This window comes from Leptonychotes weddellii, chromosome 1 (genome assembly GCF_054177405.1).
Source record: "Leptonychotes weddellii isolate Sample4059 chromosome 1, ASM5417740v2, whole genome shotgun sequence".
NCBI classification, from domain to species: domain Eukaryota; kingdom Metazoa; phylum Chordata; class Mammalia; order Carnivora; family Phocidae; genus Leptonychotes; species Leptonychotes weddellii.
In genome coordinates this window covers 90558195-90584276 of record NC_138369.1, presented here as the reverse complement: position 1 = coordinate 90584276, position 26082 = coordinate 90558195, and positions in this window count along the sequence as shown.

Sequence of the window (26082 nt, the reverse complement as noted above, 5' to 3'; positions counted from 1 at the left end):
TATTTTTTTAAGATTTATTATTTTAGGGGGCAGGAGGGGCAGAGGGAGAGGGAGAAAGGGAATCTCAAGCATACTCCCCACTGAGTATGGAGCCCGACACGGGGCTCAATCTCAGGATCCTGAGACCATGCATGACCTGAGCTGAAATCAAGAGTTTGACACTTAACCAAATGAGCCACCCAGATACCCCACAAACTCATTTTAGTGGCAGCCTTGCAAGATGATTGAGACTTGTTACATGGCCTCATAAAAATGTTCCTGTCCTTTAAGGACCTGCTCAGAGCTGCCCTTTTATTCTGTAGGGTACCTAATATGTCCAATAAATTTATTCTCTGTTAAAGTTAGGATCTAACAAACCCTAAGCATTACAAAGGATAAAAATACAATTAGATTAATTTTGTAAAATTGCATACTTTATTTCATAAAGTGGGATTTTTGTAAAATAACTTTGCAAATTGTCATGCATCTAAAAGACATTATTTTAGGATGTAGGTTGACTGTAACAAACTCATGTTAGGATCTCACCATCTGATTAGTGAGACAAGATTCAAAACAAACGATCTTAATTAGCATTTTCCTTTTAATGCTCTACTACTATTTCTTTTATTTGCTTTCTGTATCTTCTCTGTTGTGCCTGTAAACTGTTTCCTTAGAACTTACAAAATCTGGTGGTTTTACTGTAATCCTTTTAGTTAGTATATTACAGTTTGCTTGTAGAAATAAGATGAAAACATGAAACAGTAATTAATCAAATGAAACAATGCCTATATTAGGTGCTGGCACATAATAGTTAAATTAATGAACAAATCAACGAGTAAATAAGAGTGATGAGTGAACAGTATATACAACATGCTCTGTGGAACTTCAGAGTAGGACAAAAGCACTGCAGCTTGGAGTGGTCAGAAAAATGTTTCTGAGTTGTTGAGAGAAGGGCAGGATTTGAGCAGATATGTTCCTGGGTCTGTTTTAGGTGCTTGGAATACAGTGGGAACAAGAGAATATGACTGCTTTCAGTGAGCTTATGTCCTAGTGGGGTGATGGGTAATAGGGAAAATAAATGTGAACTATAATTTCAAGTTGTGCTAACTGCTCTGAAGAAAAATAAAAACAGATTAAGGGTCGGAGTGAGGAGTCAGAGTTGAGATCTGCTATTTTAGGTAAACCGGCCAGAAAAATCTCTGAAGAGGTGATGTTGGAGCAGAAACCTGAATGAAGTGAGGGAGTATGCAGTGGAATATTTGGAAGAAGAGCATTCAAGGCAGCAGGAAAAGTGTGCAAATGCTCTGAGGTGAGAATGAGTTTGGTATGTTTAAGAGGTTGGTGTCGTTGGAGTTAAGTGAGGATAGAAGTGATCAGAGGACTAGGCAGCAGCAAGATACGGGGCCTTTAGCTTCCATGTTTTCTTCTCGCCCAAGTCCTTCCACCAAACTGGGTATGTGGATGATCAGTCCAACATCTTGGCTTCTCATTTCTTTTTTTTTTTTTTCAAAGATTTTATTTATTTATTTGAGAGAGAAAGAGAGTGTGTGCATGAGCTGAGGGGAGGGGCAAGAGGGAGAGGGGAAAGCAGACTCCCCACTGAGCAGGGAGCCTGATGTGGAGCTTGATCCCAGGACCCTGAGATCATGACTTGAGCCGAAGGCAGATGCTTAACTGACTGAGCCATCCAGGTGCCTGGCTTCTCATTTCTTTGGTCTCATTTCCCAAGGGGTCCTCTGTTTCTTCCAGCCACTTGCTTCCACTGCTACACTCTGGACCTTTCTCCACCTGAACTGTGCTGTTTCTGAAATCAGTTTCAGACATTCCATCCTCTGAAATTGATCCCACTCATTGGTCAATATGACTTCTAACAGCCCAGTTCTTCAGCTTCAGATGGACCTTCAATTTCCTTGCACTGCCCTACCTCTATTTAAAAGCCTCTGCCTATCTATATTTCCCTCCTTATCCAGCTTGGATTCACAACCCATTACCGCCAATATTCCAGATCCTTTCTGCTCTACCTTGCATTGCACCTATCTTGTCTACCATATAAGAATTCAACTGTCCATCTTTTTTTCTTGCTAGTATATAGGCTGCTGAGACCTACGGGAAAGAATATGCAGAAACCACCCAGACTATCAAGCTTCTATATTAATGGTCTTTAATCTCAAGCCTTTAATACTGCCTGACTAGCCCACTGTTTCCTTAGTCAGCTCTCTCATTTTCAACAACTATCTCAAGCTTTCTCTGCTCCTGTTAAGCCTCTGACCCACTCACCACCCCTTCTCATTTTCCATCAATAACTGTCTCCTTCACAGAACAAATAAAAGTGATCAGATAGGAATTTTCTCCACTTCTGACCAAAAAACTTACTGTTCTGTGTGCTGATAATCCTCTTTCTCTCCTATTCCAGTAGAAGAGGCATCCCTCATGTTTCTGGATTCTGTCTTTTCCAGTTATCTCACCACTTTTGTATTTTCTATTTATCCATTTTCCTGATTTCTTCTCATAAAAAATTTTTTTTCCCAATCTATCTCATCTTAATATCCCTTGACCCATATCCCTCTCCAGTTACCACACACTCTCCTCCATTTCAGTAACTTCTGAAAAAGTTCACCTTCCCTTCCCAAGCCACTCCTGGTAACATTTCCAGGACCTTCCATGTTGCTAATCCAATGCACATCCTCATCTTACTAGATGTTACAGCAACATTTGACATGATTGATCACTCTCTCTTTCTAAAAAATACACTTTTTGGAGGGGGAGGGATGTCAAACACTCTTCTGTTTTACCCTCTACATCTCTAGCAATGTGTTTTCAATCTTTGCAAGACAGTCCTCTTAGCTGTACATTTTCCCCAGAGCTTTGTCCTTAGCCATTTCTCTCCACAGACATATGCCAGGTAATTTGGTTCATTTCTTTGGCTTTAATTACCATCAATTTGCTGATGACTATCCACTTTAGATCTCTAGCCCTTTTTGCTCTCCCGAATTTGAGACACATGTAACTATTTATCATCTGTTTGTGCTTAGATGTCTAACAGGTACTTCAAACTCAAGATGAACAAAATTCAACTTATCTTTTACAAACTTGCTCTTCCAGTATTTTTTATTCAAGAAATAACATTGCTTTCCAACCAGTAGCTCAAATCAGAGATATGTGTGTCACTCTTGGCTTCTTTCCCTTTCACTCACCACAAGTGGTCCATTACCAAGTCCTATCAATTCCACCTTCTTAAATATCACTCAGATTAGTCTACTTCTCTCCATTCCCATGGCCTCCCTGCTCATGCTTGGGCTACCTTCTCTGTCTCCAGTTAACTGGTCCCTTGACTCCCTCTTATTAAGCTCCCCATTCTCCCCACCCTATGCATTCCCTACACAGCAGCCAGAATTATCTTCCAAAATAGAAATCACATCCTTTGACTGCTTAAAAGCCCTCAGTTGATTTGCATTGCTTTTGGGATAAAGCCTTGGCTCCTGCCTTTAGCTCCAGTCTCATTTCTCTCACATTCTCCTCTTCCCATGCTATGTTCTTTCATTTCCTGCACTTCCACTGTCTGGATCCTCTTCCATCAGCTACCAGCGTAACTCATATGCATTCCTCTGGTTTCAGCTTTAAACATCATTTCCTCAAGGAGGTTAGGAGAGCTGTTCTGTTTACATTGTACCCTGTGCTATTCTTATCATAGATTTAACAAATTTTGGTGTAATTACTAGGTTAATTACCTTTTTTTCTGTATTGTAGGAACTGTGTTTTTCTTGTTTTCCTCTGTATCACTGGTGTCTGTCACTATGACTGGTACATGTTAAGCTCCTATTAAATGTTGCAGAGAGAGAGAGAAAGGAATATAAAATAGAGCACAGAACAAAATCTGCACACATTTTAAAGGTAAAACAAGACTCCAAACAAATTTTGCTTTTCTGTCACACAAGTATGGTTTGCATTAACCTCACAATACAATTATATATCAGCATTTCTTTTTTTCCTTTAGTGGGAAGACATGTTTAGAACATTTAGTCTGCAGATTCTGTTGAATGGACAAAACCAGATATTTACTTAGAACAGTGGTTTCCAGCCTAGGCTGTCCTTTGGAATCACTTGGGGAATTTTTAAAAATTCTGTTTCCTGAGTCCCATCCTTGTAGATTGTCATTTAGTTGGACTGAGATTTGTGAAAGCTATCTGCATGATTCTGATCTACAGCAGAAGTTAAGAACATGACAGGTACTGGACTTTTTTCTTTGTGACATGCTTCATTGACTGATATTTGAACCTGTTGGCGAACAAGAAATTCAAACAATCCAGATTCAACAGTGTCCTGATCCACCCACTGGTGCTTCAACTGCAATTAAAAATGGCCGAAACAGTAAAAAGAATTTGCTGGGACAAAAAATTGTCAAATCCAGAGGAAGTGTTGGTTTCAGGCAAACTTGATCCAGTGGCCCAGTGATGGCCCCAGGGACCCCATATCCTTCTGTTTCTCTTACCTGTCCTGGTGTTGGCTTGCTCCTAATTTACACCCTCCTCATGGCCAAAGATGACTGCCAAAGGTGCCTGGAAGGTGAGCCCATCTTTGTCCCAGTATCATTATTAGAAGTTCTTAGATTCACTCTGATTGGACTGGTTTAAGTTACAAACCAATGGCTGTGTTCAATGGGTTGGAATGTGCTAGAACAAAAGTGGAGCTGTCTTACCAGGAATCATACCAATTCCCAAACAAATAGAAGGTCTTTGGGGAAGGACGAGGGGAGAAAAATCAATGCTGAGACTACCAAATAAATGTCTGCTATAACTCCACAGTGGTTTGGCCTACCTGCAGAATTTGTTCACAAAACTGTAGTAGTATTTTATAGTATTATACTATATACTATACTATAAAGTGCATAGTATGTTACAAGTAACATAGATCATTTGTATTTCAGAAACAAAAAATAACTCAAGAAGGTAAGTAACATAGATATGTTTCCACATCAATTTCTACAGTTAGTGACTACTAATAAACTAAATATGATTTGTATTCAATACAAAACCATTTAGTGAGAAAGAACTTAAGATCAGAAAATTTTATTTGGATCCTGCAAATGTAAGTTGCCTCATGTATGGTGTTTGCTTAGTGCCTCAGTGAACAATGGTTTTTTTGCCTCATTTTGAAAAACAAAACAAAAAAAATCTTAGACCCTCCAGAGTGTCTGATTTGTGGATTCCCATCCTCTAAGCTGAGTGTTACCAGCCAAAAAGATTCTGTTGAGCTTTGCTTTTTATAATTTTCATTATGAAGGCGGTAGGGTTTAAATTTCCCCCGAAATATATTATTGAATTATAATATTGGGTAAGCCATTCCTAATGACACATGCTAAAAAAGAAAATACCACACACACACACACACACACACACACACTCCCCTAAAAACCCTCCTCCCTCTGCCTATCCCCCAGGGGCTGCTAACTCTCCCTAGTTGGAAACTCACAGTTCTAGAGCTTACTCTCACCAAATATCCTTCTAATTATAATGCGGCTTTGCATAAAAAGTTTCCCATAGACAGAAAATGTGCTAACCAGAAGACATAAGCAGATTTGGAGTCTGCTTATAGTTATATTTCTCATTGCAAGTTAATTCATTGGGGTTCATCAGGACTTAGACACCACACACTGTGTCTGTGTGCTAACATTTAAGTTTCTGAGTTTATAAAACTGAAGACCACATTCCAGAACAAAAACTTTACTAAGACCAGAGATGTTATCCTGTCCTGGTGGCCTGACAGTCGTCGTTCAAGCCACACTCACCAGATCTTTTCTGTTCAAATTGTACCAGTAAAATCCATTTAAAAGAGAGGCATAAAATAGCACAGGTAGAGTTTCTTTTACCATTTAGAAATGCAGTACCTGAATTCTGTCTGTATACCTAGCAAGATAGTGCACATCCCTCGATGTAGTAAAGAGAGAACAAGACCCTCTGGTATCATCATCAACCTAGAAGGTCCCTGAAACAGAGCGCTTGTGGTGAAGAACTCAGTAGCTAGAATGTGAGCATTGAGTAAATATTGGCCATAAAATCTTTGGAAACTTCTCCCATGGAGGGAGAAAAGAAGCTTATTTGCAAGAGGTGGAGACCAAATTCATCTGCAGGGCTTCAAGTTCTACTCTTCTTTAAAACACTTTGAGGGTCTTCCAGTGATGAAACATCATGGGCAAACCCTCTGCAGAGATGCAGTTTTTGTTTTTAGCTACAGGGGATTTTTCAAACATACACAAAATAGATTGAATAGTATAATGAACCCTCATACGCCTATCACTTAATTTTGGTAACAGTGAACTCATGGCCGATTTTGTTTCATTGAAACCCCACCCACTTTGCTCTGTGGCACCCACTTCAACTCCCATGTAATTTTGAATCAAATCTCAGACATTTCTGAGATGGAGATTTTTTTTAGCTGAAGAGCTAACTTGTTTTGGATGGTAATAGGAAAATGGTCACTGCAGTTAGGAAACTTGCATTTCTTCAGATTATGATTCCCTTACAGTAATGTATCCTTGCTAAGTATGGGATTTGGCTGCATTATCCCAGTAAAATTTCATTTGTTCTCGGTGGAGTGTAGGCGTGCTGTTATTTAAGCGGCTGACCACAGGAAATCTAGAGCAAGTCTGAGGACTGCAAGAAAGGTGCACGGGCCAGGTCCTAACCTTGAGTCTTAGGGAACCAGCCCGGGTTTGACTCAGCACAGTGGGCCATGGGAGACTCCTGCTCCCACACGTGGTTTTGTTCTACCACTGAAGATTCCAGACTGTGGAAAACATGTCATGAGTTCTGACTACCTTTTGAGTCAAAAACCACAGTTTCTTCTAAGTGAAAAGGTAAAGGCATTCCCTGAAGGGAGTAGACATTCCCATTGTCATTTGGAGGTAGATAGCCACAGTGGGATTTGACTGACATTAATATATATGCCTTTCTCTCATGGGCTGAGGGAACTTGAGGGCTCATATTCCAGTTAGGAGAAACAGGCTAGGGGGCCACCTGTGAGAGGCAGGAGACCTGGCCCTTGCGTTTTTCAGTCTGGCTGGGAGTTAGGCAGAGAAGGTCTAGGATCATAGGCTAAACATTCTGATAGAGGCCACATCTAGGAAGAATTATAGGTTGCCTTCTGTGTTGTATTTTCCTTCTATAATCTCTGAATCTTCAACAAAGTCATTATTAAAAGTTGTGTTCTGATTTCACCAGGCTGGTGTGAAATTAAGAAAAGAGGTTGGGTACACACATAGGACAAATCAGTACAATAGTAGCAGCAACGTGCCATGAGAGACCAGTCCTGACATTGCAGGAGGCATTTGCACAGAGGTCCGTCCCTCACTCCTCAAAGCCAAGTGCAATGACTATGATGGTCCTATGGGACAGTGGGATATTCCTAAGGATTCTTAGGGTTATTAGGGAAGGGAACCTGATGAAGACTGGACTTCCTGTTACCCCATGGGTAGGACAGAAGTAAAGGAAATATGACCTGTGAATCCTGAGCCTACCAGAGATAAATAAATATTAACATGTCATATACATAGTTGATGTGGATAGCAAATTTGTAGGTTACATAAGAAACTGTTGGGGGCGGGGCAGGCGGTGCGGGGGTGCCTGGGTGGCTCCGCTGAGTAAACATCCAACTCTTGATCTTGGTTTAGGTCTTAATCTCAGGGCTGTAAGTTCAAGCTCCACGTTGGGCTCCATGCTGGGTGTGGAGCCTACTTAAAAAAAAGAAACTGTTAACAGGGTTCCCTTTGGGATTTCACTTTGTATTCTTGATACATTAAAAAAATGTTTACAAAATATATGTATTACTTCTATAACATAAATTAACTAAGATAGAAATGTATATTTAAAAATATATATTACCTAAAACCATTTTCCAGCTGAGCCAAGAAGCTTATGCTACATTAGGAATTAAATAAGGGAGAAAAAATAGCATATTTTAATATCACCCCAGGGTGGTTTACATTTGCCAAGTTCCTTCTAAATTTTCCTTCTGAAATCCTCCCCCCTTCTTTTAAACAAAAGGACAAAAAAGAATATCTATTATTGAACTACAAGCTGTGGAACAATTTTAGCATTCCCCCAGGCTTACACCACTAGTAACGATGTTAATTCCTTGCCCGCAGCATTAGATCAGGGTTCTCATCCCTGGCTGCACACCTGCAGCCAGGCCCCAACATCAGTAAACCTGGAGTAGTAGACTAATGTGAGCCTACCTCTTTTCTTAATTTCCAAAATTCTACGGGTGATTCTGATGTACAGCCACAGTTGAGGTCCTGCATTAGAAGAACTGGGGAGAATGTACAGGGAACACGCCCAGAGGACTCAACCCTAACTTCTACACAATGTGAGTAAGCATTAGTTGACTAACCCGTCCCGAAGATTCCCTATAGATGAGCAAATAGCAGAGCCAAACATAAACTGAATCTTGACAACGAAGCATGGACACCCTTGTAGTTAAAATATACTTGTTAAGAAATTATTTTGAATTAATTTTTTAATTAATCTGTTCTGGCTTTTGAGCCTATTAGTACTTTTTTTCCCCCCTTGCATTTCATGAAAATGCAATGCAGGTGAATAAACAGGAGAAGAGAGAATAGGCTATGCTAAAGAAGATATTTTTAGAGTGGGCTTTAGGATTATTTTGGAGTTGTTCTTCAAAGGGGCAAGAAAATAGCAGCATACAGTTAGTGTGAAAACTGTTAGCGGAGCCTCTAGTTTTGTTGCTCACTCTCCAGGATTTGGGGCCAGCACATTATGTCTAGTTGCCTCAATAGCACAACAAAAAAGAGCTCTGAGTGTCTGTGAAAGGGCACCCTGCAAGAAGGCAGGGAGGCCGAGGAAGGGGGACTTACCTTATAGAGTAAACTAAACTGGGATTCTTAACCTGCAATCTTTGGAGAGCTTCGAGGTATCCAGGAACCTCCGGAAATTGCAAGCAAAATTGTGTATGTGCCCTTTTTTTCTGGAGAAATGGTCCACGGCTTTTATCAGATTTTCAAACCATTGGAAAGGATTAAATAGTGCTTCCTTTTTCCTTATTTATTTTTTTTAAAACAGTCTGGAGGGGCACCTGTGTGGCTCGGTCAGTTAAGCGTCTGCTCAGGTCATGATCCCAGGGTTCTGGGATCAAGTCCCACACCGTGCTCCCTGCTCAGTGGAGAGCCTGCTTCTCCCTCTGCCTGCCATTCCCCCTGCTTGTGCTCTCTCTCTCTCTGAAAAATAAATAAAATCTTCAAGTTAGGAAAATAGAAAAGAGGGCATATTGATTTAGTCAGCTATCTGGAGGGATCCCATTGATTCTTGAAGCTGGAGCAGAAGGCAGGTAATCATATTGTTTGAAGCTTGCCATGGGGGGCAAGGCAAAGAAGTGGATAAGAAACATAGATGGAAATTCCAGGTGCGAGAACAGGTAGTTGGTAATTGTTGAAACTGCATGACGGTACATAGGGATTAATTAGGTTTGAAATTTTCCACAATAAAACATTTAAAAAAAAATAAAGCACCCCAGAGAGGATTCTGGGAAGATGCCAGAGTAGGAAGCACCAGAATTCTATCTTCCCACCTAGACAATAATTGCACAGGCAGAATCTGTCTGATATAACTATGGTAAAACTCTCAAGTCTATGGAAGGCTTGCAAATTCCAGGAGAAGGGTTGGATGGTAAGTTGAGGTTAATTTTGGTCAATTTCAGTTCTGAGTAGAGTAGTAGTTACTCATCTCCCACCCCTCAGCCCCTTGGCAGGCCGCCCAGTGTGTGTTTCTGGAGCAGTTTGCACACAGTCTTTAGGAGCCAGGGTGGGAATAAAGGACTCTGTCCTCCAAATACCAAGGATCTGTGCTCTGATTATAGATTGCTGTTTCTGATCACAGAGGTGCAGACAAAGAGGCAGGCAGCCATTGTTGTACCCTGCGCCGCCCCCCCACCCCGTCCCCCTGTTGTTGCAAGCCCCTACCCTTCTGGGACTGAAGTGACTTCCAAGGGATTTAGAGGGTGGGCACCTTCCTCCCACCCTTCAGTTTTTCTTTTCTCCCTTTTGCGAGCCAGGCATTGAAAACTAGGACATTGAAAAGCAACTGCATATAAGGGGAAATTGGAAAGTCACTGCACATGCTCAGGGTAAGGCACAAGCTCATAAAAAACTTGAGAAGACCTTAAGCTTACACTTCAGGCTGATCCTTGGCACAGAGAGAGCCTACAACAAAAATGAAAAACAACAAAAAACAGTAAGCCTTGGGGAAGGGGGAGAACCTAATTTTCAGAGGTATCACATTATCAGATTCAAATGTCCCATTTTCAACAACATCAACAAAATCACAAGGCATACCAAAAAAAAAAAAAAAACAACACACAGGAAAGTATGGCCCATTCAAAGAAAAAAATAAAACAACCAGCAGAAACTGTCCCTGAAAAGGACTTGATGGGGGATTTGGTAGACAAAGACTTTAAAACTACTGTTTTAAAGATGCTCAAAGACTAAAAGAGATGTGGAGAAAGTCAAGAACATGATATATGAACAAAATGGAAACATAAATAAAGAGACACCTTAGGGCGCCTGGGTGGTCACTTGTTAAGGTCTGCCTTCAGCTCAGGTCATGATCCCAGGGTCCTGGGATCGAGTCCCACATCGGGCTCCCTGTGCAGCGGGAAGCCTGCTTCTCCCTCTCCCACTCCCCCTGCTTGTGTTTCCTCTCTTGCTGTCTCTTTCTCTCTGTTGAAAATAAATAAAATCTTTAAAAAAAAAAAAAAGACACCTTAAACAACAAAAAAAATTCTGTAGCTAAAAAGTACAATAACTGAAATTAAAAATTTGTTGGATGGATCCAAAAGCGATTCAAACAGGTAGAAGAGTCAGTGAAATTGAAGTGAGGACAATAAAAATTATAGCATTTGAAGAACAAAGGAAAAAGATAGAAGGAAACAAAGCCTGTGGGACACCATCAGTGGACCAAAGTACACATTGTGGAAGTCCCAGAAGAAGAGAGAAAGGAGCAGAGAGGAGATTTGAAGAAATAATGGCTGAAACTCTGTGAGAATTTTGGAAAATTTACAAATTTGTGGAAATTAAAAAAGAACTCACACAAGAAATTAGAAAACACTTAGAGATGAATGAAAACAAATACACAACATACCAAAACTTATGGAACACAGTGAAACAGTACTAAGGGGGAAATTTATAGCTGTAAATGCTTACATTAAAAAATAAATATCTCAGGCGCCTGGGTGGCTCAGTTGGTTAAGCGTCCAACTCTTGATTTTGACTCAGGTCATGATCTCAGGGTCATGAGATCCAGCCCCACGTCGGGCTCTATGCTCAGAGGGGAGTCTGCTTGATATTCTCTCTCCCTCTGCCCCTCATCACCCTGCTCATTGTACATGAGTGTACACATGCATGCATCTCTCACAAATAAATATTAAAAAAAACAAACAAGAAATATCTCAAATCAACATCAATTTACAACTTAAGGATCTAGGGAAAAAAAGAGCACACTAAACCCAAAGCTAGAAGAAGGAAGGGTGTAATAAAAGATCAGAGCAGAAGTAAACAAAATAGAGAATAGAAAAATAATAGAGACAGAAAGTAGAATGGTGGTTGCCAGGGCATAGGGGCAGGGAGGAATGGAGAGTTATTGTTTAATGGGTATGGAGTTTTGGTTTTGCAACATGGAGAGCGTTCAGGAGATGGATGATAAGTGAAGGTTGCACAACCATATGGTACTTAATACCACTTAAAAACAATATGGTACTTAATACCACTTAAAAATGGTTTAAGATAGGGGTGCCTGGGTGAGGGGCTCAGTCGTTAAGCGTCTGCCTTCAGCTCAGGTCATGATCTCAGGGTCCTGGGATCGAGCCCCACGTCGGGCTCCCTGCTCCGCAGGAGGCCTGCTTCTCCCTCTCCCACTCCCCCTGCTTGTGTTCCCTCTCTTGCTGTGTCTCTCTCTGTCAAATAAATAAATAAAATCTTAAAAAAAAAAAAGGTTTAAGATAATAAATTTTATGTTATGTTTATTTTACCACAATAAAAAAAAATTAAATAAAGGGCCCCAGATGAGATAGCAAGAAGACCCTGAGAAAAAGTCCCTGAGAGCCACTGAGTTTGTCATGAGAGCAGAGGTGAATGACCCATGTCACCCTGTGGCTGAGTGGTTGGTAATGATCTCCCCACCATCTGCTTCCTTTTCTTCCTCAATTCCCTTTTCCTGATTTGCTTTTCTGAGAGAATAACCCACTTTCTTGAGATCTTAAATGCCAAGTTTGATGAAATGGTTATGGAAAAAAAAAAAAGGTGTGAGGTTACTAATGGAAAGTACTTTAATTTTCTGACAGTCCCATAGACTTAAAAAAAAGTCTCTAGGGCCTAGTAACCTAATAATACTGATACTGAGGCATTGTGTAAAAGAGTAAACAGTTTTATGATATTTTTGGGTTGATGGTCTAGTTTTCCTGAATAGGCATTTTAGGGATAGAATTTTGTTTAATTCCCCCTATTGTTCACTTATTTTTCCATATAAATCCAGCCTTCATGATATGACAATTTCTGTTCTTTCAGAAATGAATATAATAATGTTACTTATTGGGGCGCCTGGGTGGCTCAGTCAGTTAAGCGTCTGCCTTTGGCTCAGGTCATGATCTCAGAGTCCTGGGATCAAGCCGCATGTTGGGCTCCCTGCTCAACAGGGAGTCTGCTTCTCCCTCTGCCCCTCCCCCCATGCTCGCACGCTCTCTCAAATAAGTAAATAAAATCTTTTTAAAAAATAATGTTACTTATTTTATTAACAGTGATATAAAATCTTGGAGAGAAACATCAATGCTTAGAAAAAGTGAATACTCAACGTTACTACAGTCTTTTCCTAAATTTCCACTTAAGTCAGACCTTCCAAATGTATGAATTTTTATGTCTTTACCTTTATCTATGAATATCCTCTTTCACTACCTCTTCTTCACACCTAATTAGGGAATTAAAGTCCTTCAACTAGTTTCACATTTACGAACTGGTTACGTGAAAATTGTCACCCTGTCCTTCACCTCTTGGGCACCAGAGGGCAGACATCTTAAATCTCACTTACCCAGGACACAAACCCTTTTTCCCTCCACTGCAAAGTTTTCTCTGGATTTGCTCCAGCACCTTGCAGAAGCTTAAAGGAACAATTCAGTTTTGCTCTTCCTGACAATATCTTTCCAATGGCTAGTTAGTTCAACACACCTACCAGAGACAGAAAGTAAGGATAACTCAGGAGGCAGCCCCACCACTCTTTATCAATCTGCACAATCAAAAGTGTCCTTGTAAATAGTCTTTGTAAACAATCAGTTCATAATCTTTTTTTTTGTTCTTGTTAACTTTTAATTGTTTTTAGGCTAAAGACAATCTGAAATTCAATTCATTACTCTAGCCTTCAAAGCTTATGAAGATAATAGAAGTGAAACTGCTTTCAAAGGGGAAAGAAGAACCATATAATTGCAAAGTAGGTTACCTCCAGGAGATATGTTAACAAGACAAGGTCATTTGCCTAATAAGTAATCGATAAATGGTCAACAATGATTGCCAGGGATTCATTTTTAAAGGAGTAAAGTTAAACTTTTGGTCCTTGTGAATGTAGTCTTATAACTTGTTTTTTCTTACAATTTTGTTTGTTGTTGAGCTTCCTTTTTTAAAAAAAAATTTCATTTTCAAAAAAAAAAAAAAAGAAAAGAAGAAAAAATTTCATTTTCTAAACCTGTTAACTCTTGTGGACTTATCCTAAACTTCACATTCAGAACCACTCAACTAGACATTTATTCGTTTATAGAATATTGTGGATTTTAAGAAATCTAGAAATTGAATTTAAAAAGTAAAATATGACTTTTTGTTTACTGCGAGAAATCAGGTCTCAACCATCAATAAGTAAATAATTCCAAGAGAAAATGTAGAAGTACAGATATGTAGAATATCTTTTTTTCCCTAGTACCAAATAACAATATTTTTATTTTCCCTTGGGCCATTCCTCAGTCACAGTATATTTAGAGTAGTTTTAAATTTCTTAGGATTGTTTTTAATGTCTTTTTCATCCTTTGACAACTATGATCAGATTTAGCTGAAGGGATCAGAGACTTCAGAGTATCACAACTGGAAGTTTCTATTTTTTTTTTTTAAGATTATTTATTTATTTGTCAGAAAGAGAAAGAGGGCACAAGCAGGGGGAGTGGCAGGCAGAGGGAGAAGCAGACTCCCCGCTGAGCAGGGATCCCCATTTGGGACTTGATCCCAGGACCCGGGGATCATGACCTGAGCCAAAGGCAGACGCTTAACCGACTGAGCCACCCAGACGCCCCACAGCTGGCAGTTTCTAAATTCAACACAAACAGCCCTCCCTGGATAAAAAGATTTTTTTGTCAACTTACTTTAACTGTTTTTGTGATTACTGTAAGTAGTAGGAAGAGACATTAATACTTGTACAGCCCTTATTCATACATATTCACACTCATCCATCTCCCAACACTCATGTGAAATACATCTCCACTTTATGGGATGGACAACTGCCTCAGAGAAGTTAAATAAGTTGATAGATTTAAAAATTCAAGATACACATCTTTACAGGAAAATTAGTGTTTTGTTTTTGTTTTCTATTTTTTTAGAATTGGCATATAGACCATAGTCCTGTATTTCTAATGGTTTATGTGTGAAAAACTTCTTTTAAGTCAAATATTTGAACTTGAAATATACTTTAAAATTAATACCGAGTACATGAAAAAATATATTCTGAATTTCGATTCCCCCAACTCCAATCAGATCCCAAATCATAAGTTCCAGACCCCTTCTCATTCTTCAGCTCAGTAGTCTCTGCTTATACACAGTTTTGTCTTCTGCAGCTTCAGTTGTCTGTGGTCAACCCTGCTCCGGAAGCAGATGATCCTCCTTCAGAGGAATCAGCAGGGTCAACAGTAGCCTAATTCATTCACCTTGCCTCATCTCATCCTAGGCATTTCGTCATTCACATCATCACAAGAAGAAGGGTAAGTACAGCAAATAAGATGTTTTGAGAAAGAAGAGACACCATGTTCACATCACTTTTATTACAGTATACTGTCATAATTCTTCCATTTTATTACTAGTTATTGTCGTTAATCTCTTACTGTGCCTACTTTATAAATTAAACTCTATCATAGGTAGTGTATAGAGGAAAAGGCATAGTATACATAGGGTCTGATACATCCGCAGTTTCAGGCACCCACTAGGGTTGCTGGAACAGATCCCCTGGGGAGAACCAGGGACTGCAGTATTACCCTTCCTTTCCATCCACATACCCTGCTCACCAGGGTAGTCATTCACATCACAGGATATGTCAAATCTGGATGTTTGCTTGAGAGGCAGTGTGGGTAGAGAGGAAAATGTAGCCCTGGGCATCAGACACCTCCTTTCCCTACTCATTGACAGCATGAACTTGAGCAAAGGTGGTGATTTGATTGAGCCTCAGTTCCCACCTCAGCAATCACACAGTAATAATATATACCTCTTAGAGTTATTTTGAGGATTAAATGAAATATCATTTGCATTGGTCTAGAGTGTAATTGGTTCTAAAATACTTCCCATCCTCTTTATTGGTAAATTGGGTAATACCTACCAGTTAATTATTTTACCATTTCAGTTATGGCTTAGAGTAGTGAGTACAGTCAGGAAACCTAGGGCTGTTACTATGCCAAAGGAATTAGCTTTGGATTGGCCTCACACTAGTGTCTAATTTTTAAAAATGTCTTATTCATAAATTTCAAGAATGTGAAGGTGGTGTACACAATCCTAATGTGCAGGGAAGCTTATTTTTCCTCTTTTTTTTTCTTTTGAAAATTTAAAAATTTTTAAGTAATCTCCACACCCAACATGGGGCTCAAACTCACAATACCGAGAACAAGAGTCACAGACTTTACCAAGGAAGCCAACCAGGCGCCCCTGCTTTTCCCCTTGATACAAACTTTTGTTTTTTTTCTTTTTTTTTTCTAAAGATTTTATTTATTTATTTGAGAGAGAGAGAGAAAGCACAAGCAGGGGGAGGGGCAGGGGGAGAAGCAGGCTCCCCACTGAGCAGGGAGCCCGATGTGGGACTCAATCCCAGGACCCTGGGACCATGACCCGAGCTGAAGGCAGATGCTTAACCGACTGAGCCACCCAGGCGCCCCTGATACAAACTTTTATCAGCAACTAAAACACCCACGCTGAGTAGTCAAGAAGTGGGGTCATATCATATCACAACACAGGAATTGTTGTGAATTCAGGAACAAGAGAATGTTGATTAAATGGCAAATTGAGGACTGAACATGAAGAGAACCATGGCTAGGAGAAAATCTGACTTGGGGAATTGATCATTATTTGTGTTTTTGCTCACTCCTTCTTCTCTTTTCTCTATCAAAGTTCCCAATAGTTTAAGATTTAAAACAGCAAAATAAAATTCTGCCTTCCTCCCCTCCCCTTTTCTTGCCTTTTGGCCACTTCAACCTCATTCAGCATTTATTCAATCAAGACATATAAACTGAGCACCTATTGCATAATAGACACTGTGCCAAGAACTGAGAATACAATGATGGGCAAAACAGCCATAGTCTTTGATCTTATGAAACTCATATTGGTTGGAAAGGCAGACAGTAAGTAAGCAACAATAAATAAATGAGCATAAATAATATGATGATTTCAAAGAATGCTAAATGTTATGAGGAAAATAAAGCGAACAAATTTAACAGAGTAACTGGGAAGCCTCTTTAGATGGGTTGGTCAGAGGAGGCCTCTCTGTGGAGTGACCTTGAACTGAGACCTGCCTAATGAGGTCTGAGCCATTTGCAGATCTGAGAGAAGAGCTTTATAGGTATGGAGGACAGCAGAGGTCTAGGCTTTGTGGTGGGAATGAACTTTGTTGTAAGGAACAGAGCTGGACGAGTGATGGGAGAATGGTAGGAGAGAAGGTCAGAGAGGTAGGCTAGGGGGAAGGACATTTTGTGAAAGACTGTCTAGACGGTGGTTAGGTTTTAGATTTTATACATAATTATCTTAGAAGGTGACAAGTGTTATAAAAAGGGGAAGGATAAGGAGGATTAGGATTGTGAGGGTGGAGCTGGTTTGTGATTTTTAAATAGGGAAGTCAGGGAGGCCTCACTGACAAGGTGACCGTTAAGATTTCCAAGAAGGGAGGAGTTAGCCCTGTGGATCCCTGGAAGAAGAGTGTTCTAGGCAGAGCCAGGGCAAAGCTGGTATGGAAACAACAAGAGGGCCTGGAGAGCTGTGCACTAGGCACTGGGAGAAATCCCTGTGGGCCATAGGGCCCTCCATGTTTAAGAGGTCAGACGGATGGCCAGGAAGCTGTCAGAGAAGACTGAGCAAGAGCAGCCTACGCAGTAGTTGAAAAACCCGGAAAATGTGGTGCGGTAGAAAGCAAGAGAAGAAAATGTCTCAAGAAAAAGAGATTGGTTGGCTGGTGCTGCCGAGAGAGTAGATGAGATGAAAACCAGGAGTGACTGTTTGAGATGGGTTTTGGTGACCTGGGCAAGAGCGGGGTCAGTGGATGATCTGGATGGAAGCCCAGCTGGTGAAGGCTGAGGGGGAGAAGTCTGCAAAGGACAGAACCAGTGGTCAGGTTGTGTATGCCCAGGCTCCGAGGTCACTTTTTTTCTCAGAGACAACATAACAAGTTCCAGTGCCTTTCTCTCATGAAACAAATGCATCTTATAGCTCTCTTGGGTGTAACTGCACAGACTTTTGTGGCACTCAGTGGAGCATCTGGCCAAGCTGAACTACTTTCATTCAGAATGACCACACCACCAAATTTATCCATTAGCTCATCTTCATGAAAGCCTAGAGTGTATTACTAAGTCTCTCTGAACAAGCAACTTACTTAATCGTTCTGTGAAATTTCTCCACGCGATAAGCGGGGTTGCCAGAAAACTTGTTAGCCACTTCTGAGGTTTCTAGAAGCATTGCTATAAAGAAACATAAGTACCAAACCTAAAGCTATGGTTTAGTTGTAAAATATTATTATTACACATCCTTCTCCCTTCATTTTTGGCATTTATTTCTTATGAAAATGGCCTTCATATAAACCCCTAAGAAGAGAAGAGAAAAAGAAATAACTTCATAGTGAGTGTCCCATAACTGGTGAGGTGAGTGGAATTTGGGCACAATAATGTCCCCCCGCTTCCCAACACACATACACCCTCTTACACCCTCACTCCCGCTCACAGACACACACTCTAGAAGTTGCTGACACTCAACTCAAAATAACAACTCAAAATAAACAGAAGTGAATCTACTTGGTTTATATCACTTCTAACAAGTCACACTAATAATAATAGAATTATTTGTTATGTTTTACTACTGATCTCATATCCTTTTGGCAGTATATCAAGATTTGAGTGATTCTTTTTTTCTGGTATGTAGGGCTCCCTCTTCTGCCCTCTTTTATTTTCCTCCCAAACTGTGCCCGTGTAAGTCAATCAGTACATGATCAGCTTAGGTGGAGTTCATCAGTAAAAGTGTCCTGGAACTGGGGAGTGAAATCACTTTGGCAGAGTGGTTAAGAGAACAGACTTCAGCCTTGAGCCTGGGTAAATCTCCTGGCTCTGCTCCTGATGAGATATGAGAACTTGAGCAAGTTCTTTAACTTCTTTATGCCTCAAATTCTTCCTTTGTTAAAAAGGGATAATTATTATGTTTTATAAGTGCTTTGCAGGTATTAATTCTTCTAATCTTAACAATAACCTTATAAGATAGGTGCTGTAATTAAATCTTTTTTACAGATGAAGAAACCAAAACACAGATATTAAGTAATCTATCCTAGGTTGCAACCTATTAAAAATAGATTCACCATGTAATCCAGCAATTCCACTTCTGGGTATATATCCATAAGAATTGAAAGCGGGGGTCTCAAAGAGATACCTGTACACCCATATTCATAGCTGCATTATTTCACAATAGCCAAAGGTAGACACAACCCAAGTGTCCATCAACTGATGGATAAACATAATGTGGGATATACATATAATGGAATGTTATTTAGCTTTTAAAAAGAAAGAAATCTGAAACATGCTATGACATAGATGAACCGTGAAGACATTATACTAAGTGAAATAAGCTAGTCACAAAAAAGACAAATACTGAATGAGGTACATAATACTATATGAGGTACTTAGAGTAGTCAAATTCATAGAGAAAGCAGAATGGTGAGTGTAGAAAATAGTAGAGGCTGGGGGGAGAGCAAAATGGAGAGTTGTTTAATCAATACAGAGTTTCAGTTTTACAACATGAAAAGAGTTCTGGAGGTTGGTTGTACAACACTGTGAATGTACTTAAAACCATCAAACTATACACTTAAAAATGGTTAAGATGGTAAATTTTATGTTATGTGCATTTGAGCACAATTAAAAATAAAACAAACAAATAAAAACCAACCAATAAAACAAAATGAAAAAATTTAAAAAAAACCCACCATAGTGGGACTGAGAACACAGTGATTCTCTATTGTTCAGAGTAATAGAGTTTAAAAGGCTGCTTGCCCCAGGGCTCCTGGGTGGCTCAGTTGGTTAAACAACTGCCTTTGGCTCAGGTCATGATCCTGGAGTCCTAGGATCGAGTCCCACATCAGGCTCCCTGCTTAGTGGGGAGTCTGCTTCTCCCCCTGACTCTCCTCCCTCTCATGCTCTCTGTCTCTCATTTTCTCCCTCTCAAATAAATAAATAAAATCTTTAAAAAAAAAAAAAAGGCGGCCTCTCATTCTCTCTCTCTCAAATAAATAAATAAAATCTTAAAAAAAAAGGCTGCCTGCCCATTGGGTAAGGAAGGCATGAACCCAGTCACTGACCGGCTCAGGTACAGTGTTCCTGAGTGAACCAAATAGGAATGTCCCGTCATCATTTAAGGATGCAGGTCTGAGGCTGGTGATCTGTTCCCATGGAAGCGTTAGGAAGACAAAACAGTAGCCCTTTACTGCAGGGTGGATTAGATGGGGGAGGGTGAAGGTGAGGACAAAGGAAACATGGAGGATGATTGCCCTAATTCTAGTTTAGGAGGATGGTGATGGTACTGCATAACCCAAGAAGGGGAAGCTGGAGCCTGAGCAGGTGGAAGAGGCAATTGTGAGTTCAGTAATGTGTGTGTTAAGTTTGGAAAATGCAAAGCTATTCAGGAGGCACTTAGTTTGACGTCTGAAAAGGTGATTGGGGCTGAGAAGCCACATTGCCACTTGTCCAGCATTTTCTCACGAGGACTCAGTCCTCTGAAAACTGGTTCCCTCTGATATTCCCAGTGCCCATGAACATATCAGGGGCCCTGAGAGTGCTTTGGGAAAGAGAACTGCTTAACTTTGTTTAACCTAGGTTTTTCTAAACTCATTTGACTACCCAACCCTTTTTTTCATGAGACATCTATTAATTTACTGAGGACTACACAGTAGGGAATTGTTCTCTGGTCTATGCAGATATTTTTCTGTTGAGAAAGTAGAGCAAAGGAGAAACTGGTTAGAGGGTTGGTAGCTCTGTGGGTATTCAGTGTGGATTTATTAAGTCACCAAAGTGGAGTGAGGAAACTTCCATAAATCCAGGCCTGACCTGGGAACTGAGGACACTGACCTTTCTGCGTGGTGAGTGGTGGTGAAGGCTGCTGGGGGTTTTGATCAAAGACAGCTTGCTGTCTTGGCTTTCTACCTACATTACATGTGCCAGTAAAGCCCTGGTCCAATCCCTCCCCTGGTTCTTTTTTATCCTCTACATTGGCTTCTTGTCCTTGCTTTCACATTTGCATAACTAATGCACACAACACGGAGTTCCTGCAATTTTAAAGACAGCTGGCCAGCACATCTTGGATGCTGATGTCAGGAAACATCTGGAAGAGGGCTAAAGTTACTGCAGGCCCAACTGAGAACAATGGAAGCACATTAATGTGGAAAATTCAGTATGGGGGGCTTGTGTACATAAAAATGGCTGCCAGGCCAACTTATAAAAGCCTTATGCAAAACGCTCTTGTAGTTTGGGCATTAATACCACTGAGCAACTGAGTGGTAAGCCAGCTAAAACTGAAATACTCCTACTCTCTTTTGGGCCCTTATCTTTGAGTTCCTTTTCTTAAAAGCTTTCCTAGAACTCCTAGCCAGCTAACCAAGATACTCTTTTTCTGAAGAATCATGAACTAGTATTTTATTTTATAATAATTTTAAGCTAATCTCCATCTTTCCTTTTTGTTCTCTCTCAAAATATAAAGATATAGTTCTGGTACACATATTTTTGCTGCCTCTAAGAAGTCGGGGTTGTCAGAAATACTGAGCTTTATAAAAACTGTGACTGAAATATTTAAATATGAACATTACTTCCCAACGCTTCAGGGCATAGTGGTTGAAAGAATGGGTTTTAGAGTTTGGATTCTAGATTCTAGGTCTGTGTGACCTTGCGCAAATTACTTAATTAGCATAACTTAATCTGTAAAATTGTGGTAATTATTTCTACCTATTTAGATTGTCATAGAGAGTATACAAGCTGGGCGCCTGGGTGGTTCTGTCGGTTTAGCATCTGACTCTTGATCTTGGCTCAGGTCATGATCTCAGGGTCTTGAGAGGGAGCCCTACGCCTGGCTCCTCACTGCTTAAGATTCTCTCCCTCCCTCTCTCTCTGCCCCCTCCCCCCCTCCAAAAAAAGGAAAAAAAGTGTATACAAGCTAATGTGTGTTAGAAGTGCTTAGTGAGATGCCTGGCCCAGGTTAGCTATTATGATTGTGGTTTTGTTGATACTCAAGAATTAAGAAGAAATCCTAGCTATAATCTATTTCTCATTCCAACTCCAACAAAACATGGAGTATTTGCTTTCAGTTTCTGGCCTACAAATGTATGTTTTCAGATTAGGATTTCTCCCCAAGTATTAGCCTAGAGTTCTACCTACTGTTTCACTTTATTCTGTAGAAACTAAAGTGGTATTCTGTCTCTTATATAAATTAATAATTCCCATCTCATACGGTTTTCCAATATTCAGACTCCTGGTTCTTTGTTTTTTTATTTTGTTTTGTTTTAAGATTTTATTTATTTATTTATTTGACAGAGATAGACACAGGGAGAGAGGGAACACAAGCAGGGGGAGTGGGAGAGGGAGAAGCAGGCTTCCCGCTGAGCAGGGAACCCAATGCGGTACTTGGTCCCAGGACCCTGGGATCATGACCTGAGCTGAAGGCAGATGCTTAACCCACTGAGCCACCTAGGCATCCCCAGACTCCTGGTTCTTTGTATGACACCTGCTTTTTCCCTCTGAAAGCTTGTTGGATTTTCTCCTATCTCCGGGGTTCTGAAATTTCACAATGATGTGCTTTGGTGTTGGTCTATTTTAATCCATTGCACCAGGTATTTCTTGGGCCCTATCAGTCTGGCAGCTTGTGTCTCTTGGTTTTGGAAGTTTTCTTGAACTGTTGATTTATTATGAGTTCCTCCACGTTATTTCTGCTCTCTCTTTCTGGAACTCCTATTTACTAGAATATTGGGCCTTCTAGACTAATCCTCTGATTGTCTTCTCTCTTCTTTCCTATTATCCTTTTCTTTGTCTTTTGGCTTTATTTTTCTGAGAGCTCCTCAACTTTTTCACCTTAAACCTTCTGTTAAGTTTCTAAATTCTTTTACCATATCTTAAATTTCCAAGAGTTTTTTTCTCTACGGATTCTTTTTATAGCATTCTATTCTTATAATATCTATTTTACTTTTCTGAAGATACTAATATTTGCTTCTTTTTGAAGCTTTTATTTTGCTCCATAGTCTCTGTTTCCTCTCTAGTTTTTTTTTTTTTCCCCCTTTGTGGTGTTTTGTTTTGTTTTGTTTCGTTTTTTGTCTCTGTATTTCCTGGTAGAGGCTTTCTTCAGATGTCTGGTAATCCCTGCCCTTTATTAATATTTTAGATCTGATGGGAAGTTCTGTGCCATAGATGAAGTTTGTTGAGTTCAGTCTTTAGGATGATCTGCTTGGGCCATTTATATTGGGGGTCGGGAGAATGTCATTGTCTTTAGGTTTTTTTCTTGGTCTGTTTAAGTTTTTCAGGGAAAAAAAATTTACTCTTTTTCTGTCTACAGGGGTCAGGTATACCAAGCTGTCAGTGTTCTGGAAGTGGACTGGGGATCATAATACTTCATTATATAAACCTTTTTTCCACATCTCTCTGCTTTCAGTATAGTATTCCCAATCCTAATCATGCCTAGTGCCCCTAATTCTGACTTAGGGACCTTTATTATACCCTTTATAGAAGAAAACCTCAAGTGTTCTCATGGGACTGGGGAGAGGCAGTCAACTAAGGGGCATTTGGGAGAGGATTTTTGGTGTGACCTATCCTGGGAACTCGGTTGCTTCCTGGTTTTCCTCTCTGCTAGTTTAGGACTTAGCTTTCTCAATTTACTAAATCACATAACAATTGTCCTATTTTTCAGCTTCTAATATCTCATTGCTATCATTATGTCCTCCTCCTTTTAATTTTTAAAAATCCTTTATTTCTATTTTTAATGGATATTCGGGGGAGGGATAAAGACATTTGTTCAATCATCCATCTTTAATCAGTATGTTTCATAGAAGATATTCTTAATTTAATGATTTATTTGAAAAATTAAGGGGTGCCTGGGTGGCTCAGTCAGTTAAGTGTCTGCCTTCAGCTCAGGTCATGATCCTAGGGTTCTGGGATCGAGCCCCGTGTTGGGCTCCTTGCTCAGAGGGGAGCCTGCTTCTCCTCTCTGTGCTCTCTCTCTTACTATCTCTCTCTCTGTCAAATAAATAAATAAAATCTTCAAAAAAAGAAAAAAAGAAAAATTAGATTTTCTCTGCCAGAATCCTAGATCAAAGAATTCTGTTGAGATCAACCAATCTACTTGAATATTTTTATAAGTGTATTCATTAATTTCTAACCAGTTTTTAATATTTTGTCCATTACAACTGCTGTGTGGTAAATGTTTCTATTTGTTGGCAAAACCTTCTTGGGTTGTTCATCACCTTTTATGTGGTTATAGATGTAAACAACATGTGTGCCCCAGATGGGCTCTGAAATCCAGGCTCCCACTTTGTGACATACTCCTTAACAACACCCGAGTCTTCCAAACACAAGTCCCTAAATCTACTCATTTCAGCTCATGTCCTGGCAACTCTCAAGGGAGAAATCTCTGATGACTAAAATCTCTATAATGAGAAACTCTTACATTTCAATATCTATTTTGATAGGAAACTTCATATTCTACCTTCTTTCTATAAAGTGAGGTGTGGGTAGATTTGGACTTAAGGCATCAGGGGTAGAAAGTAACCAGGTGAGTAACAAGATGAGCAAGGATTTAGGTCCATGGTAAATGTTAACACCTTCTACATTTTAAACCTTGACTTTATTTGCTCAAGTGAGAATTCCTACAACTGATAGCCCTCCTGGCAGAGCTGATTTCAGGGGTAGGGGTAGAATGGTGGCTGCCAGGGGCTGGAGGGTAAGGGAAATAGGGAGAGGTTAGTAAAATGGTACAAATTTCATTTATGAGATGAAGAAGATCTGAGGATCTAAAGTATATCATGGTGACTGTAGTTGATAATACTATTTTGTATAACTGAAATTTGCTAAGAGAGTAAAACTTAAATGTTCTCAATAACCACCACAACAAAAGTACACATGTGAGGTGATGGATGTGAACTTGATGGTGGGATCCTTTCACAATGCATGCATACATCAAAGCATCACATTGTACACCTTAAATATATTAAAATTGTATTTGTTAATTATACCTCAATAAAACTAAAAAAAAATTTTAAGTCAATTGGACAAGGAATGACTGCTTGATCCAAACTGTGCCAATGAGCCCTTTCATCTGGGACCTTGGAATTGGTATTAAGAAATTTCCAGTTCATCCACTGGGTGTGATCACCTTCTGCTAAGTGAATAGGGAAACTGAGAGAGCTGACCTTCAAGAGAAAAATAAAACAAAAAAGAAGAGAGATGAGAAAGAGAGGGATTTGGGGGTTCCCTCCTGCATTTCAGACCCTAGATCTAGAGGGTTACCGAGACCTAAATACATCATCTAAATGCTCTTGGTTTTTATGAGTTAGCCATGAACCTATGTGTTCATTCTCTGGTTTGTAAAAACTAAACTAAAAATAGATTATTTCAGTCAGAGCAAGTCCAAGTTTCACAAATTTAGTTTGTATGCCATGATGCAGAAGAAGGTTTGGAAGTATAGGATTAGAGAGATGTTTAGACAGTAGAATTGCACTGGAACAGAGGGCTGGAAACTGTGAGGATGATGTACGAATTTCCATTTTCAACCACCACTTGGTTGTGATGGCACTTCTCAAGAGAGGGAATGTGGGGTGAAAAACAGATTGAGGAGTGAGAGTGAGATGATAAGCTCGGTTTTAGACACATTGTGTTTGAAGTGCCTATGGGAGCACCATGAGGAGATGGTGTCTGGAGCTGGAAAGGGTTAAATAGCTATACATTTGGGACTTGTCAGCATATGAAACATAGTAAAAGCCATAAAAATGGGTGAGTTTGACCAAGATAATCATGTAGTGAGAAGACAAAAAGGCAAGGACAGAACTCCGACCACCATCTCCAGTCCTAGGGCTATTTGCATCTACAGTGGTCTCTTTCATCAATGGTATTTTTAGCAAATATGAAATGGCTCCCAAAGTGGAGTATCACACTGTCTTGGGACTGTGCTCTCTACATTTAAGAGTCTTAAAGTCATCCAGGTGACTTTGGAGACTGGATAGTGGTAATAGACTTCAGGGTTTAACACTCTTTTAGGTTGTTCCTTCTTTGACTTTTTAGCATATTTCTTCCATTAAAAAGTGTGCACACTCCAAGGCCCATTGCCTTTCTGCTCTATACTCTCTGCCTTAAAAAAGTGGTGCGTGGCAAAATGGGTATATGCCTTGGCAGCAGGCTGGCTTGATTGAGAATTCCAGCTAACTGTGGCCTTGGACAAGTTAATCTGTCTAATTCTGTATTTTCCTCATCTGTATATCTGACTAACAATATCTCCCTGGTAGAGTTGCTGAGAGGACTGGAAACAATACATATGTAAAAGCATCCTATACATACATCCTATACATCCTATACAGTGACATACTAAAGCTGGGGCTATTCTCA